Genomic DNA, 18,145 nt, shown 5'->3' on the forward strand with positions numbered 1-18,145 from the left:
GGTTAAAAAGTTTTGGGTGTATGAACAGGGGGGGTTAAAAAGTTTTTGGGCACGTATAGGGGGGGGGTAAAAACTTTAGCAACATTAGTCCTGAAGCGAAAAATATAAAATAGCCTAAAAAAATTTCGCTCGCATAGCGCGCAAATGTTCATATACAACCACAACAAAAGTTCATTCCAGATAAGGGTATACATTTGATCAGGTCCTATAAGTATTATGACAAGTCATTCAATAGTCAAAGTGTTAAAAATTGTCTTGTTGTCTATAACTTAATTTTGAAGTTTGTGTCAGTTCCTTCTGGTCTGCTCTTTAAATCACTAAAAAGGTGCAATATCTTTGTTCTTCTTTAGTGTTGACAATTTTTACAATAATGTTTCATGCAGTACAGATTATTAATTTGTTATCACTGATATACACAACTAAATCATGTTGCATTATAATCATATAGGCAGAGTAAGCTTTGAGAACCGGGGTACACATCCCCCTAATTGTTTCCATGGGGACATCCACCTAAAAATCCTAGTAAGAGAAAAAAAACAATAATTGCCCTATGCAACTTTTTTAGCACATCGAAAAGCACCGTGTTTTGGGCCCAAATAGGGTAAAATTGCACAATGTTGCGCTTCGCGATCACGCGAACTGGTCCATCAAATAGCAAAACACACCATTTCGGCGGGCATTTCGGCAGTAGCGTAGCCAGGGGAGCAAGGGGGAAAGTTCCCCCATGACAAAGATGAAAGAAAAAGTTCCCCTGTCAAAAAATGAAAGATCAAATCTGGAAGGCAAAGGAAAAGAAAAGGGACAAGGAGCCCCTTTTCCACCCAATGATTCACCCCGATCATGGACCAAAAATAGTGTACAATACAAAACGTTTGCTCGTCACCCGACCCCCCTAAATTTCAATGATTCCATTGCCACTGATTCAAATCATCAATTGATGTTTTTTTAATACGGTACTTTTAAAACATAGGCTACTTATATGAGCTACTCTACAAAATGATAAAACATTTCCACAATTTCACATATTTTATATCAATGACATGGACGTACAATTTCATTGCATCAATACAAATTTTAGTATCATTAATATAAATCCTCTGATGTAGAATGGTACATTAAAATGAGGGGGGGGGGGGGTCAAAATAGTTTTGAACCTAATATGAGGGGGGGGTCAAAAAGTTTTAGGTCCATTAAGAGGGGGGGTCAAAAGGTTTTGGGTTCACGAAGAGGGGGTTAAAAAATTTCGACATGAAAAAAAATGTCCAGCCCCCCACCAAAGTATTTATGAACACTCCTAAATAAAAATCATGGATGGGGACCTGATTTCCTTTTGTTGCAAATGTTTGACAGTGCATGAAGACGATGGACACAAATAGGCCTAAACTTGGTGGAATTTGCTTCCTGACCTTCACCCCTCTACATCAAAATAAAAATCCTGGCAAATTTCAAATTTGGGGGGAAATGGTCACTTCTGGGTGTGTGTAAAGAAAGCGCCCAATTTGGGCGTTAAAACTGAAACAGCAGTCTGATTGATTGGATTGAATCAACCCATCATGCCTCAGTCATCATGATTTTTGGGATTTTAGCTGATTAAAATTTAATGATTTTAAATCTTTTTTCTTTTCATTATAAAATACATAGGCCTATATAGGCCTAAACGTTAACAACGTAAATATAATATAAACTAAATTTATATCTGGCCTGAGTGGCCTCCCTGTTGAGCCGGCTCGAGCTGAGCTAGGCCTATCCCATTTTTTTTTAAAACAAAAACAGGCTCGATTTTTTCCAATTTTTTTTGCAAAGAAAACATGTTAAACTAGATTTTTTTAATACTATTCCGTCCACCCGCTGCTCTAGTTCGCCCGTCACCCCCCCAACTGAAGGTTTTCACGACTCTCTTGACTTTTCTTTTGGTCATGAAATAGTTGAAATAGAACATTAATTATGTCACAAGTATCATGGACAAACTCTGCTATTTCACTCCACAAAGCAAGTGTATTTTATTGTCATGAAACCCAGCGCATGCTACTCGTTTTCCACCGATTATGATTTATACAGGGTGGATCGCCGCAAATAAAAAGTTTTCAGCTATCATTTTGGGAATCATGGGAAATTTGCATTCGATTTTGCGATCCCACAATGCATCAGATTACATATGTCGCCATGTTGGACTTTGTTCACGGCGATGGGTGAGTGAATTATTATTACAATATTTTTCCTTAATTTATTTCCCGCACGTAGATTTGAGCAAAGCAACAGGCCCGCACATATCCTCTCATCATTATAATACGCTGTATAGAAGTTTACTGTTTATTTGTTCACTATGCACAACCCTTTATTTCTGTCTGTGTGTGTGAACATGTACAAATTTATGCGCAGGATACCGACTCGAGAATTGTGTACACTGAGTTGGGCGACGTACGAAGTGTGGTGTACGTGTGACCTGGCTAGCCTGCGCTAATAACACACAAACTGGATAGGCTATGCAGGAGACTACATAGAAGATTGAAACGTATTTTGAGTGTGCTATATACAGGGTTGCCAGAAAAAAATGATGAAGGTTTTTAATCGGGATTGTTTTTCAACCATTCAGTTATTGAGTTCTGGAAACTTTGAATAAAATCAGAATGCAGTAGACCTTTAAAAAAAATTTTGTTTTGATTATCTGAAAGAGTGAAATGGGAAGGCAACACTTGCATTATTTTTAATTTTCCCATCTCATGGGGTACAACCCCCAAAATACACTCACTTCACTATTACTTGGTGCTTTAAATTTCTGAATTAAATTTTAATCTTATCAATTTTAATTGAGCATTTCAAGTCAAAATTCCAATGAGATGATTGAACAAAGATTGAAGACAATTGACCATGTGTGCCATCTTTTGTTGTCGATATATGCATTGCCATTGTATTGTATGGGTTGTGTAGTAGTAGTAGGCTGATAGTGAAAACAAACAAAAGGCTCACAGTGTGACCCACGGCCTCAAGGAACAGGATACCGTATGGTCAACCTCCATAAAAGGAAGTAAGTTTATTCAGAGAAAGACAAAGCATGTTGGACTAAATTGGAGAAAATGTGATTGTGATGATAAAAAATTTAAATTAAATTATTCTTACTTATCTTTAATATGAGTCATCATTTTGATCAATGTATAAATTTAGTTTTTGTATTATATATAATTAATTAATGTGTTCACATGTTATTTATCTATTTTGTGTTACCATGGTTATTTTTTGTTTAAATTGTGATTTTAAAAATTGCCTAGCTGCCAATAATTAAAAGTCTTTATCAAATTATTCTTGTAACTGTTATTAAAACTATTTAACTATCAAATTTAAATTTTACTTTAAAATAATTTCATCTCCAATGTATAAATCCGATGCGGTATAAAAATATTTGAAAATGTTCATCCTTAATCGATGTCTTGAATTAAAAAATTAGTTTTTGAAGGTAACATGCTGCAATTATGGACATTTTTGGCCCTCAAGTTCTGCTAAATTGGGTTTTTTTTATCTTTGGACTAGTTCTGCTATAAAATTGTTGGTCCAAAGTATATAAAACTATATTTTATATAATGGTAGACTTGACTAACCCATCTGTGAGGTCAAATTTAGGGAAAATGCTCAGTTTTAAATCAAATTTCGGGCAACATAAATAAGAAAATTCAGATGTAAATTTTTTTTCTTCTAATTATTTTGTAAAAAAAGATCTATCTATATTATAGACCCTGTAAATTCCAGGGTCTATGATAGGTCTAAATCTAGCACCCTGCACCCATTTTTTAGTTTTTTAAATTTTGACCAACTTTGTAAAATTTTTCACCTAAAACGCTTGAAAAATGTTGAATTTTGCACCAAAAAAAATTGTAAAAATCAAAATCCTGATTTTCACCCAAATTTCTGGATGCCTGGATCAGCCACTGGCATGGGAGGCTGTTGATCATGATCAAAATGCGAAGTAACATTTATATCAGCTTCCATAAATTATGTAAGCAGTAAAAATGAAAAGCAAAAAAATTGTAAAAAAAAAATTAGGACCCTCAAAAAGGGGAGGCACGGGCCCAATGTGCCCATGCATGGATCCGCACCTGCTTTTACTATTACCGTACTTGAGACCAACAATTTAGCAGTCTACTTAATGCTTACTGCTCCCTTAACTGTTTTGGTCGTCGGGGCACTACTGCTAACTGAATAACTGATGACATCTTAACAATCTCTCTCCATCTGTTCCTGTCTTCCACTGTCCTCTGTGAGGTGGCGAAGTTCAGGCCAGTCCATTCTTTAATGTTGTCTTCCCATCTCTTTTTCTGTCTTCCTCGTTTTCTTGAACCATTCACTGTACCCTGTAGGATCATCTTTGCTAATCCAGTGGAGCAAGAGATGTGGCCGTACCAACGACAACGTAGTTAACGTTGCACACCGTCATCGTCCCTATATCTTCGTGTCAAAAATTGCCGTGATAGTACGATGAATCCTCACGTTTTTCAACAGCTACGCATGGTGATTTTGTTCGAGATAGGCCGAGCGACTCAGGCTAAGCATACAATTTGAGATTTTGAGAGCCTGCCACATTAATTCTATTCTATGTTTTTACGATTTTCGCATGATCAGTATATGGCTGGCCGTAACCGTCACACAACGTGGAGCTGTTACTGCCGTAGCTTACTTTTAAACGCTTCATGAGCTAAATTGACCAATCATGTTAGATCTTTTCATTACGCTGAGCCAGTGGATGCATCCTCGTTCCAGAGAGAGAAAACTCTTGCCAAAATTAATATTTACTATGGGGATTTTAAATGAATCGAATGTAAATAAACCACGACCAGTTGTACAGGATTAATACCATTGTTTGATTAGTGTAGGCCTATAGTCAATGTTACCTTGCATGCATGTGTCATGTGTGTGGCGTGTTTGTTTGTCTACTGTGTCAGGCCAGGATCACTGACACCCACGGTACTGATACTGTCATACTATCACGGTGATCATATTGTTGAATGTTGTTGACTTTAAAATAATCATCTTGAAAATGAGAAGCATAATGGTTTGCAGACTTAACACGGTTTAGAAATAATTTCTTCATATTTTTTGGTGTTATCTGTCGTTTACATATCCTTCCTTAAACACAAAAGTACCAATATTTCCAAACACCTAAATTAGCTAAAAATATAGGACATGTTACAAAACTATATTTTCTAGAATTTCAGAGAATACTTTAAATATTTGGCCGGTTATTTTTTACACAGTGACGTCAACTAGGCAATGGCCTATACTTCTTACATACACTATTTGTAGAGGTCATGCGTCAATGGTGAGCGCACTGAGTATTGTGTATAGGAAAACGGACAGTAACTACAGTATGTATGGCCTACTACTAGTATATATAAAGTAAATCCGAACTGGTTTGCTGAAGGTCAAATTCCAGAGCCACGCCACATAAGTTGTACTATTAGCTCCCGGCAGATCACAGAATTGTGTGCATGGTTTACCACCACTCTGCCTAGCTATATAGTTATGTACAATACTGTGTGAGTTTCTTATTAGTGCATGTCCATCTTAATAATAAGTCGGTTCGTACTTTTCATAAACTACTTTTTGAATCATAACTTTCGTGACCGAGGATATCTTGCAACTACGTGAAGCTCGTCTGGCAAATTCTTAATGAATAAATTCGCTTCACGTAATGAGTAAGTCGTACTTGATTGGTCAGTTTTACCTCCGAGTAATGAAAATTAAACTCTAACATAATTGGTCAATTTGGCTCCACGGAGGAAAAAGTCAGCTACGCTGTAGCAGCTTCACGTTGTGGCGGTTGCGGCCTACCATATCAGTATCCCATATGATATTTCTATTGCAAGAAAATTTTATATGTTGTCAGGAAAATCACAGGTTTTATTTTAAATGCACTAACTGGAAATTAAATACACTAATTAGTGAGGACCGGTATTTTGCTGTGGATATGTTTAACTGCAATTTTAAAAATTGTGATATATTCAACTCTTTGAGAAAATAATTATATAAAGGAGTGCATGTAAAATCCAGGTGCAATACAATGTACATTATTGACACACTATCACTCTCTTTATCTACGTCAATAATAGAATATCGATTTCAATCGAATTGAATACATTGCTCCATTTTAAGTTTGTAGTTGACCACTGAGCGACCTAAGCGATCGATTGCTAGCCAATCAGATAGAACTCCTTTTCTTGCGTTCGGTGAAATACCACTCGCCCGTCGCTCACCAACGGAGTATTAAATTTATATTTATCGTATAGGGCGTCGACACTGTGCGTTGCCTGACTGTTGTTAGTAGGTCGTCATATGGACTGATCAATAGCTTGCTTCATCCTGGTCCGTACCTTCTCGTTGGTCACATGGTCTTTATATTAGATGTTGAGGATCTTACGGAAACACCTCAACTCCAGTGCTTGTACTCTCCTTTCCAGGTCTGCTGTCAGTGTCCACGATTCACAAGCATTGTACAGGAAGATGGATATGGAGAGGGTGCACATTAGTTTGATTTTTGATCCGAGAGAGATATTCTTGTCATTCCACAATGGCTTTAATTTATCCATGGCTTTAATTTTTCCAGTCTGTTCAAGATGAGTCTGAACATTATTTTGCTAGGGGGGGGGGGCTGATGCGGCTGATTGTCCGGTAGTTTTGACAAAGCTGGACGTTTCCTTTTTTGGGGAGTGTAATCACTAGTGACTGACTGACTGTGTCCAAGGTGTAGGTACTAGGTAGGCCAGTTGCCTGTCTTCCAAATGTTGTTACATATATCTTAGTAAGCACAGCAATAGCTGCATCACCTGCTGCTTGAACAAGCTCACCTGGAATGTTGAGATGCCTGGTGATTTGCCCTTTTTCAGTGCTTTCACAGTAACTTCCACCTCTTCTTGCAAGATAGGCCGACTTTCCTCATTATCTGGGTAATACTGTGGGCAGTCTAGGATAGATGGATCGCCTTGCAGTTCATAGTTGTACAAGTAGGGAGGGCGGGTTAGTTAGTGTAGTGGTCTTCTCACTCGCTTCTCACCACTGTGGCCAGGGTTCAATTCCCCGCGGTGCCACATGTGAGATTGGTTGCCGATCCATGCTCGTCCTCGCAGGTTTTTCTCCGGGTGCTCCGGTTTTCCTCCTGCATCTAAAATCGGACCTCTTCCCATATCCCTGTCCCGTCATATCCGGATGGCATCCCTTGAATTTAGTTGCCTCTGAGCACTATTGGGTTTAGCCTGGCTTCGGCCGAATGTTATAAATAAATAAATAAATAAATAAGTCAGAGTAATACAGCATCAACCATCAACCTGCTAAGGATCTTTTTTTGCTTCCACTAGACTAGACACTTCCCATTCTTGTCCTGGATAGGGGCAGATCTGCTGTTCTTTACAGTGGTTAATTTTTTTACCAGTTGATATGCCTTTCTACTGTTACTCTTGTTCAGGCTGGACTCCACTTCTTCACACTGCTGTTCATTGACCAATCCTGTTTTCCTTCACTTTCTTAAAGGTCATATATATTGCTCGGACAACATCATATCATTGGCAAGCTAATATTTTGAGGACAATGAAAATGGCTCTTTTTTTGAGAAAATAAGACGATGAGTTCCTTCGAACGAGACAGATTTGACCTTCTTTACATGGTGGTGTTTGCCCAAAAGCTCGTAGGTAGCCTCAGTGAGAGGAGAGCTGTATTAAAGGTGTCAGTTAAGGAGTCCAAATCCAGGTGTGTATCATTCAGACAGATCCCCGCAGATCAGCGGAGCAAATTTCCCTCCGATGTTAGCTGCGAATTCTCTTGCCATGTCTGAGTCCTTTAGTTTTCGAGGTCAAACTTAACCCTGATTTGCTTGGGTTTCTTGGTTTTCTTCAGTCTCAACTTTGAAGGTCATCATCAGAAGTTCTTGCAACATTAATATCAGAGCGAAAGCACTTTTTGACCCGGATGTAATTGATCGGGTTGTGATGGTTTCCATCAGGGCTGTGTCATTTCCATCTTCTACGTAGCCTCAAATGTTGTCCAAGGGTGTTTGCTAGCACATGGTTATTGTAGGTAGCAAAATCCAACAGTCTGAGGCCTCTGTCATTTGTTTCTGGGTTACAGTTATGAGGCCCAAAAGTTCATATTTATAAACCGGTACTTTAGACCAACAATTTAGAAGTTATGAGGCCCAAAGGTTTCTGTAATTCCAAAGTTAAGACCAACTTTCAAACTAATTGTTGCAAATTAAAGGTCAGATATTTTCGTATTGTGTTATGTACCTCACATTGAGGCCTGTACAAAATAATCTAATTCCCAAGTTTTGAGGTAAATAGCATTTATAAGCCTTTTTGATATTAGAAGTAAAAATGTGTTTCACAATTAATGGCCCATAGAACGGGATGTGTGGTATACCCCATTTGGGGATGAGGCTGTCACTTTTTCGTTCATCTAAACAGAATATATTTTAGTCCTATTCACAGGGATTATAAGAAAAATATAATGAGCTTAACTTTTCTTCTGATGCCAAAATCTCCATTTTGATTGGAAACAATGGGGGGATGATTATCTTCCTCTCTCCCCATCCCACCCCTCTACCCGGTCAAAAACGGGATGGACAAGCATTTTTTGGTAGGGCAAAAGGGAGGGAGCATTTTTTTGCAGGAGGCAAGGGACAGCAAGGGATTTTTTAAAAGTCAAGAGGGGGGGCAACAGATTTTTGGCACACATTTATGGGGTACCTTTTCAATAAAGCAATTTATGTGTCTTACAACCATGTTATGCATCATGACCTTTTAATTTGCAGCCCCTTTGCATTTATAAAAAAAATATGTATAGGACCATATATTACTTATACTTTGATCAGCTCGTAAGCGGCGGGAATTATTAGGCTTTTATCACTACGCCGAAAAGTAGACCCACGTTAAGAGTGATATAGTTGATACGTCTGGTCTATAGTTTCTGTGTTAAAGGAAGTTAAAACAAAGTACAGGACTTCAATTAAATAATAATTTGTAATACTTCTGGCGAGATATCACACATCAATTCTCCAAATAAAATATATTGATATTAATCCGCGATTTTATAAGGCCCGCTGATTACGAGCTGATCAAACTGTAGCTAATAACATTAACGCACCCAGAGACAATTTCAAAAGGGATTGTTTGAGGGGCTAGGAATTTTTGTCACAGCAAAAGGGAGGGAGCAATTTTTGGCAGGTGGAAAAGGAAGGGGTAGCAAGGGATTTTTTGCAATTAAAAAAAAAGGGGCCAACAGATTTTTGGCACACATTTATTGGGCCCCTTTCATTTTTGTGTGTACTGTAATTGTAAAGTAACCAAGCGACCTTTTAGTTTACAGCCTCTTTGCATAAATATGCACCGTATATTCGTTAATATAAATAAACACCCCCCCCCCCCCCCGTGTAACAATTTCGAAAGGGTGTGTTTATTAGAGGCTGTGCAATAATTAGCCCACCTTTTCAATAAAATGCTCTAAAAGGCTTGGGGAAAACTTTCTGTACATGCATGGGAACATTCAAATAAAATTTCTTGGTCCTCAGTTTTCAAATTGGGTTCACCGTAATTTAGAATAATTATGTGCAAAGTGGGGGAGACAAAGATGGGCAGGCTGAAAGGAATGGGACAAGTTACTTTTGGCAGACTCGGGGGAGGTGAGCAGGCGGAAAAGGGGGGAGGTTGCGTTTTTGGCAGAAAACATACCCACCCTGGGGAAGAAGTAATTATTGCACAGCCCCTGACATGCGAGACAATGCCATGTGTTGGACATTGAGGGTGATCAAAGCGTTGGCACCCAAGGATTTGTTGAGCTCTTTCTGTTTCCCGCACATGCATTGCTCAATTGCATGCATGGTTCCGCCCCCGGGTTCCGCCGGCCCTCCTTACATGTATGAAACGAGGGCCTTGAACTGGCAATGAATAGATATGATGGAAGAAACACAATTTTAAACAATAATATAGCTATTCATTAGAATAATTATGTGCAAAGTGGGGAGACAAAGACTGGTTCAATTCCCATTCATGTATGCTGCCAGATCAAAGCTCTTTACGCATATATGACGAACTGTGCAATGGGCAAATTCCATACATGTCAGCCTCCGAGGCTTTCCAGCCCATTTGACCCTCTCCCCCTCAATCTACTCTCCCCCTGCCCAGCTCGGGCAGCCCACAGAATAGCCTAGTGTCTATAAATTATTGGTCCTTTTAAAATGAGTTCAAAACAGCAATTGCCATAATAATTACATGCAGAGCTATATAGCTTTTACATGTTTTGATCTTTGTGTTGTGTGCACAGGCTAGGGAAGTGCAAGCCTATGATGTACATGTACATGTCATGATGTATGGCACAAAAGAAAAAGTCTGCAGTGTGATCTGTGATAAGCTTGTCAGGATGACCTTTGTATGAACTTTACACTAAACTTAATAATTTGCATGGAATTCAGATTAATAAGTAATCAAGCATTTCTTAAAGCAGTTATCAATTGTTTCCCAGGGCTGGACCATCTAAAAAGTTAGTTTTATACAAAATATTATCATGTGGCCAGATGTATACAGGTATACATGGTATACATGAATACAGTATACATGTACTGTCACCATATTGTCTGAAAAGAAAACACCTTGGAAAGCTTGGACAGCCAGTATTGTCTAAAAAGAAAACCTTGAAAGCCAATGCCATCAAAAATACTTGATTTTCCATTGAATAAATCCCCTTCAATGGGTAGGGCTGGTCAGTCTTATGGTCAGTCTTATGGTCAGATTTATAGGGTCGACCGGATGGATGAGGCCAATCAAAAAACAAAAACAAATGGAGCGTAAAGCTTTGAGTGCCTTTGACAGCTCCATGAATTTTTTTGGAGGGGGGGGGGGTGGGTGGGTAAACCTTGAAGAAAATTTAAATATGTATGTGTCATGCAATGATGCATGCCCCTAATGATTGCAAGGGAAAATAGACCAGCACTTGCATGCAAACAAAGAGGCAATTAATTTGCATGGAAAATGTCATGTGCAAATCTTCTCTCCAGGGCTGTACACTGAATATATGTGACGTGTCATGTCAAAAGCAGACACTTTTGGGCAGGATCGTAAATGGAGCAATAGCCAAAAATCTGCCCAGGGTGATTTTTTTTCACAATTTGGGTTTGTTCTTGAATTTGTGATGTTATTAATGTTAAAAATATTGTCTGATAGTTTCAGACCGAATATAACTGGCATCTTGTATTTTTGAGACATTTTTCAAGGTAATTCCTACTCTCAACATTGTCAATAATATTTTTAAAGGCCGATATCTCAATTTCCAATTTTATATTTATACCATAACTTACGAACTCATTATCTTCGCTTAGGATTGTCCGATTTCATTGGGGAAAATGGCGTTATGGAGCAAAATATCTCTATATTTAAGATATTATGTAAAAACCTCAAAATTTATAACCTGCCCAAAAGTGTATGATTTTGACATGACACGTCACATATGTACCTGGGGAACTGGAGTGGATTTCTTTTCAATAATTGTTCCCCTTCCCTCTCCCCTCCACCAGCACAAACATTGCACCTGAACCAATATAATATGCTTGGAACATGTATGTATTGTGCAGAATAGAGTCTATTTGGAGAACAAAGTTAAATAATTTTAAAATGCATGGAAAAAGCAATAAAAAGCTTTGCACTAGCAGGAGTGACATTAGTGATCAAAGATGTCAGTTCATCATAGAAAGGTCAGAGACAAATTATACAAAGGTGGTTTTTTTTAAAGTCCAATTTGACATAAATGGCACAGCACAATTTAAAAATTAGACAATCTTGATTTTAATTATTTTTGTTAATTTTTGTGTGTGTGGGCAAAACCATGCGACACAAATTGTGTGATTTACATTGTATGGGTTCATTTTAGAATTGAGTACCGGTATATAGGGTTCCCCAAAATCTGGCATGTGTAAGAGGTCTTAGGGGAGCCAACAATTTCTTGTCACATCGAAATAAAGGGGGCAAAGATTTTTTTGGGACATCAAAAGGGTGTACATGGTGTGAGGCGAAGGTATTTTTGGTAGACCATTTTGAGAATTCGCCCCCTATACATCATAGGCCCTAATTATTGCACAGCTTATTATTTCCATTTTCCTGAATCATGAAAATTGTCCAGTTTGAAAAAAGGTCATTATTAAACACCAGACTAAGCCAGTCAAGCATTATAATTTAGGTTCAATATGGTATATATTGTATGTAGTGACAAATGAGTCATTTTGTGTGCCCACATCACATTTTTACTTAATTTTTGTCTAGCTGTTGGCCCCTGTGAATAATTTGTCATTAAAATCCACTTGGATGTGATATCACTGATATGATGTACACATTTGTAGTAGTATTTTAGGATATAATTTTCCTTGTTTAAAAAAAATTGAAATGTTCAAATTCGTAATTTGTACTGTGTAAATCACCGATCACCGTAAATGTTGTTAAAAAAACTAGAGTGATTTCGTACAAAAGCTGCAAGTAAGATACACTTCTACAGGCTCCACTCCATTTTTTAGCAAAAATTAAAGCCATTGTATGATTTCCGTCAAATTTTACTTATGTTATTCTTTACTCAAAAATGAAAATGCTCAAATATATTATTATGGTACAATAACAGTCAGAAAAGAATCTATCCATAAGCAGGAATAACAAGGTAAAGTAAAAGAAACCCCGCTGGCTGTTTTGGCTGTTAAACATTGAGTTGATGGGGAAATTTTAATGCCTGTTTGCCTGAATATGATATTCATCCAAATTGCTCAGTTGACATGACAAAAACAACACATTTGGCTTATTCCATGGGTGTATGGTTGGTATATTGTATGTTTTTTAAAAAACATTACAATTACGGTAATACCAAAACATTGGTTTTGATAAAATTGATCAATTTCTTATACTTGTAATAAAAACGTACATTTATGGCAAAAGGGTTGTGCATTACGCGACTACACGTATCATGTGCATGTGGGAGGCTGGTCTGCCCAAAATGGCTTTAATTAAAGATATCATTATGTGGAAATTCAATGGCATGAACGTTGTATGCATACTGATTTTCTTCACATTGTTTGTGATTACATTTTCTCAACATTTAGTACAAAATAATGAAGAATTACCACAGTTCCCATACTGAAAATGCAATCATTCTAACACACCAGGATTTTCTAGTCTATCTTTCAACTTAAAGATCCCCTGCCCTTGTTGGAGTGAGAGATATCACATACCAAAATACTTTTTACCAACCCTGTACCTAACTCATCCAGTACATTATTAAAGGGAAATTATATTCTCCACTGGCTGGGCTCTTGTGAAGCCAAGTCAGAAGGTGTTGCCAGCTACTGCCATTTCTATTTTTAGAATTTTTTGCGAAGTGTCAGTGAAATGGTTGCCCTTGTCTGCAGTTTGTAATGTTAGATTGCTAGCGTTAGGGTTTGACTGTTAGGGTTGCCATATTGAGTAGAATTCAGGAAGTTCATTTGCAGGTTACTATTTAGGGAAAAAATCAGGAAGTTTTGAACAAATTTAATTGAATAGAACAACATTTTCCTGCACAAGTTACTGAAAATTTGATTTTTGTCTCTATGAGTATGATATATTTTAGATTTTAAGGATAGTGTCAATCCCTAATTACACTTTTCCCCAATATGGATGTCATTTTTTTTTAAATTTTGTAATATTTTTACTAACATAGTAATTATAAACACCTACAAATTATAAGCAAGACTGTGTGTATTTCATGTTGAGAGAGACCAATCTTTTTTTAAATTTTTTTATGCCAGAGCATTTTTGGAATTCTGTGCAGATTCAATAGGGGATGTGATCTCAAGTTAAATAATCTTGGAAGTGTTCTTCATATTATGTTGTCAATGTTTTTACAATATTTATGGTTGAAGTATATTTTCATAAATGAAAATGGGGTACTGAATGTGAAAAAAAATTTATAATGAAATGCCAAGACTCAGTACACCGGTCGATCTTACCGCTTTCCGATGTTGATTAAGATACTTCTTGCATCGATCCCGAGATGCGGAAAAACCAATAGTCATTTTGTCCCACATAAATGAATAAATAACAAAACCCCGATCCCCGGTGGACTCACCCAAAAGGTGACGTCACACCATATGATCGTCCCTTATCCTCCTTGGTCTCCGACTGACACAGACGTGCCTATTGATTGTTCATAGCACTGTATCAATTTCTCGACCAAGGCGAGATATACGGTTGTAGTTTCACACCTTAGGTAAAACCAAACCGGTATTGTTCGGCTGAGGATAGTTTTGACGGCATTTTCTGGCGAAAAAAGTGACAAAAAACGATCCAAAACTTAGCTACATATCGTGCCTCCGTTTGTATACGGGACACACGAGCAATTCAAAATGGCCGCTCGTTGACGCCATTCATTTTGTTTCCCACGTAAAACAACCATTGCAGCCTGTAAGTTACAATAGATGTTTGTACATACACATTGTATTTCATGTACGGTAGGTTATTGTTGCTATGTTAGGGTGATTACTCTATCGTTATGTCTTCATTACCGTCCAATAAAGACGAGTTAATCAGATATTCATACGGTGGGGATTGGTAGGGACCCCTGACATTTTAGTAATAAAGTTAGCCAGTCCTTACTTTACCACTAACGTTAGCGACCAGCCTCCGTGCTCAGGTTTGCTTACTGGGCTTGAGTCGCGTGTTGGGGGGGTAGTGCCCCCCTCCCTTTCTCCTCGCTTAGCCTCGGCCCTGTCGGGCTTGCCCTTCCCTGGTGACGGAGCGGGACCCACACCCGCTCTGTTTCACCCACAGGAGTGCTCACGATCTTCTAGATGTCTTTCTTTTGCTTAGGACTCTCCGAGTTCCAGCTTGACGATTGGGATAGGCTCCGTCATCGCCATAAGACGAAGAAGAAATCTACCAAGGGCACTGGTAAGGTCGACACGGTGGATTCTGCTGTGACAGCCCCTATGGGTCATGGCAGGTCTGCTTAAGGGGCTCCGGTCCCCGGACAAGCAGGCGGTTCCTTCGGGACTGCTAAGCGGTCCAAAGGCTCAGCAGCCAGCGAAAGCACTGACTATACGTCGGAGCAAAGTAGCAGGCAGCAGAGCGGTAACCACCAGCGAAAACCCTAGCGGGTTTTGCAGCAGGAGGATACCAGTCGATCACGGTAGATTCTGCTGTGACAGCCCCTATGGGTCATGGCAGGTCTGCTTAAGGGGCTCCGGTCCCCGGACAAGCAGGCGGTTCCTTCGGGACTGCTAGCGCGTCCAAAGGCTCAGCAGCCAGCGAAAGCACTGACTATACGTCGGAGCAAAGTAGCAGGCAGCAGAGCGGTAACCACCAGCGAGGCATGGGTACAGTGGTACACAGCCGGGAGCCCTCACGGGCACCTACGCTGGAACCACGCATACAGCGGTACACAACCGGGAACCCTCACGGGTACCCATGCTAGTACCGCGCCGGTACCACGCCAGCACACAGCTTGATCCTCCAAACAGGGAACGCAGTGTGGCGAGGGTACAGCGGTCCACAGTTGGGAACCCTCACGGGTACCCACGCTGATACCGCACCGGTACCGCAGCACACGCGCTTTAGTCGCCACAGTCTCTGTGGCAACAAGGGGGGGCGGTGCTGGTACTGCAGTACCATGGGGTTACCCTGGTGGCGGATCCTTTCAGGGTCAGCTGCCGGCTGGGTATGCCCGTGGTACCCGCCGCAGGGTGTTTCTTCCACGGCCTAGCACCGTGGCAAGTGTCGCCAGCGATGGCCACGCAGTACCAACATCAGCTGTTGACCAGGCCAGCCGGCATGGGGCTAACCCAGATCTTGATCAGGGTAGGACCCGTGCTGCTAGCGCTAGGACGACGGCTGCGAGAGCATGCGGACCCAGTGGTGCCATGGCGGATACCTCAGGGTCTTGCGGGAGTACTCCCTCTTCTGCTGGCAGGTAGTCGGCGAGCCACACAGTGGTTATGCCTTCTTACCCGCTTTCAGATGCCCGTCCTCAGTTACCGTCATCATCGAGCATGATACGGATACTGTGGGCGAGGAAAAGGAGTCGGAAGCTGAGTCCGTAGTGACATCACTACAATCTCCTTCCCCGCTGCCCTTGGCGAGGGGAGCAACAGCACTGATCTTCCTCCGGACACCCCCTAAGGGGGAGTCCAGGAGGAGGACCAGGGATCCTTTCAGTAGGATGCTCAGCTGCTGCTTCCTCACAGGGGCGCCTGCACTCTCATTCCCGGCAAACCTCACGGGTAGATATCGTGGGGCTGTCGAGCTCAGTAGAGCTATGGCGCCGCGTGCTTGCACGCCTTCCTCTGCGTGTAACGCGGGAGGACCACGGGACCTACCTGAGGGGATCCGAGAGGGACCCAGATGTCGTCAAGCGTATCACGCTCAGACAACATCTGAGCTCTTCCGCGAGGTGAGCCTATTAGCGGTGCTAACAGCTAGCCTCAACGAGAGCTCCATGGGCCTAGCCCATAGGGTGTCCACTCAGCGCCGGGGGGAGGGGCCTGCCACTCCAATCGCTCAACGCGATGGAAAGGCAGGGTCCTTTTTCTTTGGATGCTTCTGCGCTACGGTGGAGGACCGTGCAAAGAAGCTACCAACGGGAGCACTCTGAAGAGGTCGGAAACTGCCCTTACCATGGGTAGGAGCTCCGACTTCAGCAGGCCGTGCACCACCAACAGTACCCGAGCCCACTACCTCTGCAGCACCCATTTCTGGGAGGCGCAAGGGTAGCACAGGAACAGCTGGCAAGCCCGAAGAAGAGCAAGCGCTCTTCCAAGGGAAGCTAGGCAGAGCATTCCTGGGGGCTCAGCGGTTTTTCCACAGGGGATCTCCCAGTGGATCGACCGCTTATGGCTTTCACCCAGAGGTGGGAAACCATCTCTTTGAGCGCCTGGGTATGGTCAGTGGTGAGTGGGGGTTACAGACTGGCAACCCAGTCTCCCCACATTCGTCTGCACATTTCAGAGGTCCACAGTAGTGCCGTCAGACGGCCCCCAGCGTCGGGCACTACTGACAGGGATCACACAGCTTCTCCCGAAGCGGGCGCTTGTCCCCGTCTACCCCCGTTCTACGGTGATCTTGGAGCCATTGGCTCCAAGGAAGACCGGCGACGGGAGCCCCATCCGGAACCGCAGGCTGTTGAACACGTTCTTCAGGCCCAAGAGGTTCAGAATGGGGACTCTCGCCTCGGTGCTAGCCTGCCCCATCAGGGGCATGGGAACAGCATCGCTAGATCTCTCGGACGCCTATCTGCATATGCCAATCGCCTCTCAAGATCGGAGGCATCTGCGCTTCTAGGTACAGGATCAAAATTACCAGTTTTGATACCGCCATCCGCCTGTCCATCTCTCCCAGGGTGTTTAACACTCTTGGTCAGAGCGGTGGCAGCGCACCTGAAGCACAGGGGTGTCAACATCAGTTGCTACCTGGACGTTTGGCTCATATACGGACGCACTCCACTGAAGACTACGGGTCTCATGGGGTTGATAGTCCGTAGGGTGCGGGACCCTGGATTTTTGATCAGCTCAAAAAAGTCCAGCGTGGTCCCGACGCAGACACCACTATTTGTAGGGGCCCAGATCACCCTCACGGAGGGGTTCGCGGTGCTCTCACCCGTGCGGGTGACGAACATGGTGCGGTGTGCCTGACTCTTGGCGAGTCTCGGGCAAAACCCGCTGTGGCATGGATGAAGGTGGTAGGCCTAATGGCCAGTATGGTAGACCTCGTACTGTACTGCCGTTTCTACGTTAGGCTTACCCAACTACACCTTCTAGCCTGCTTGCAGGCCCAGTCGTCACCCAATATCCCTCGCGGTTCCGTTGTCGGAGATCGCGCGAGAGGAACTCTGGTGGTGGACCCATCAGCCCAATTTGACCCAGGGTGTCAGGTTTCCTGCACCCCGGTATGTCACGTAGTGACGACCATAGCGCAAAACGGGGCTGGGGGTCCACATCCACGGAGACTCCGTCTCGGGCCTATGGGGGCCATAGAGACAGAGTTTCACATCAACCTCCCTCGCTTACGAGGAGGTGATCGTGGAATCACATACCGTTGTCCTGACGGATAACACAACCGTGGTAGCCTACCCCAACAGACAAGGGGACTCCGGGCCACCACGATTGAGCCTG

General features: G+C 41.8%; 1 protein-coding gene across 1 annotated transcript in view; it reads left to right on the forward strand.

Annotated features, from left to right (window-relative positions):
• The first annotated feature begins 2,146 nt into the window (after positions 1–2,146).
• Positions 2,147–18,145, forward strand: part of LOC140172480 (uncharacterized) — a 33,055-nt gene continuing 17,056 nt past the window's right edge. The window contains exon 1 of the mRNA XM_072195627.1: positions 2,147–2,189. The gene's annotated coding sequence lies outside the window, so the exon portion shown is untranslated. The remainder of the gene's footprint in view (positions 2,190–18,145) is intronic.

This window comes from Amphiura filiformis, chromosome 16 (genome assembly GCF_039555335.1).
Source record: "Amphiura filiformis chromosome 16, Afil_fr2py, whole genome shotgun sequence".
Taxonomy (NCBI): domain Eukaryota; kingdom Metazoa; phylum Echinodermata; class Ophiuroidea; order Amphilepidida; family Amphiuridae; genus Amphiura; species Amphiura filiformis.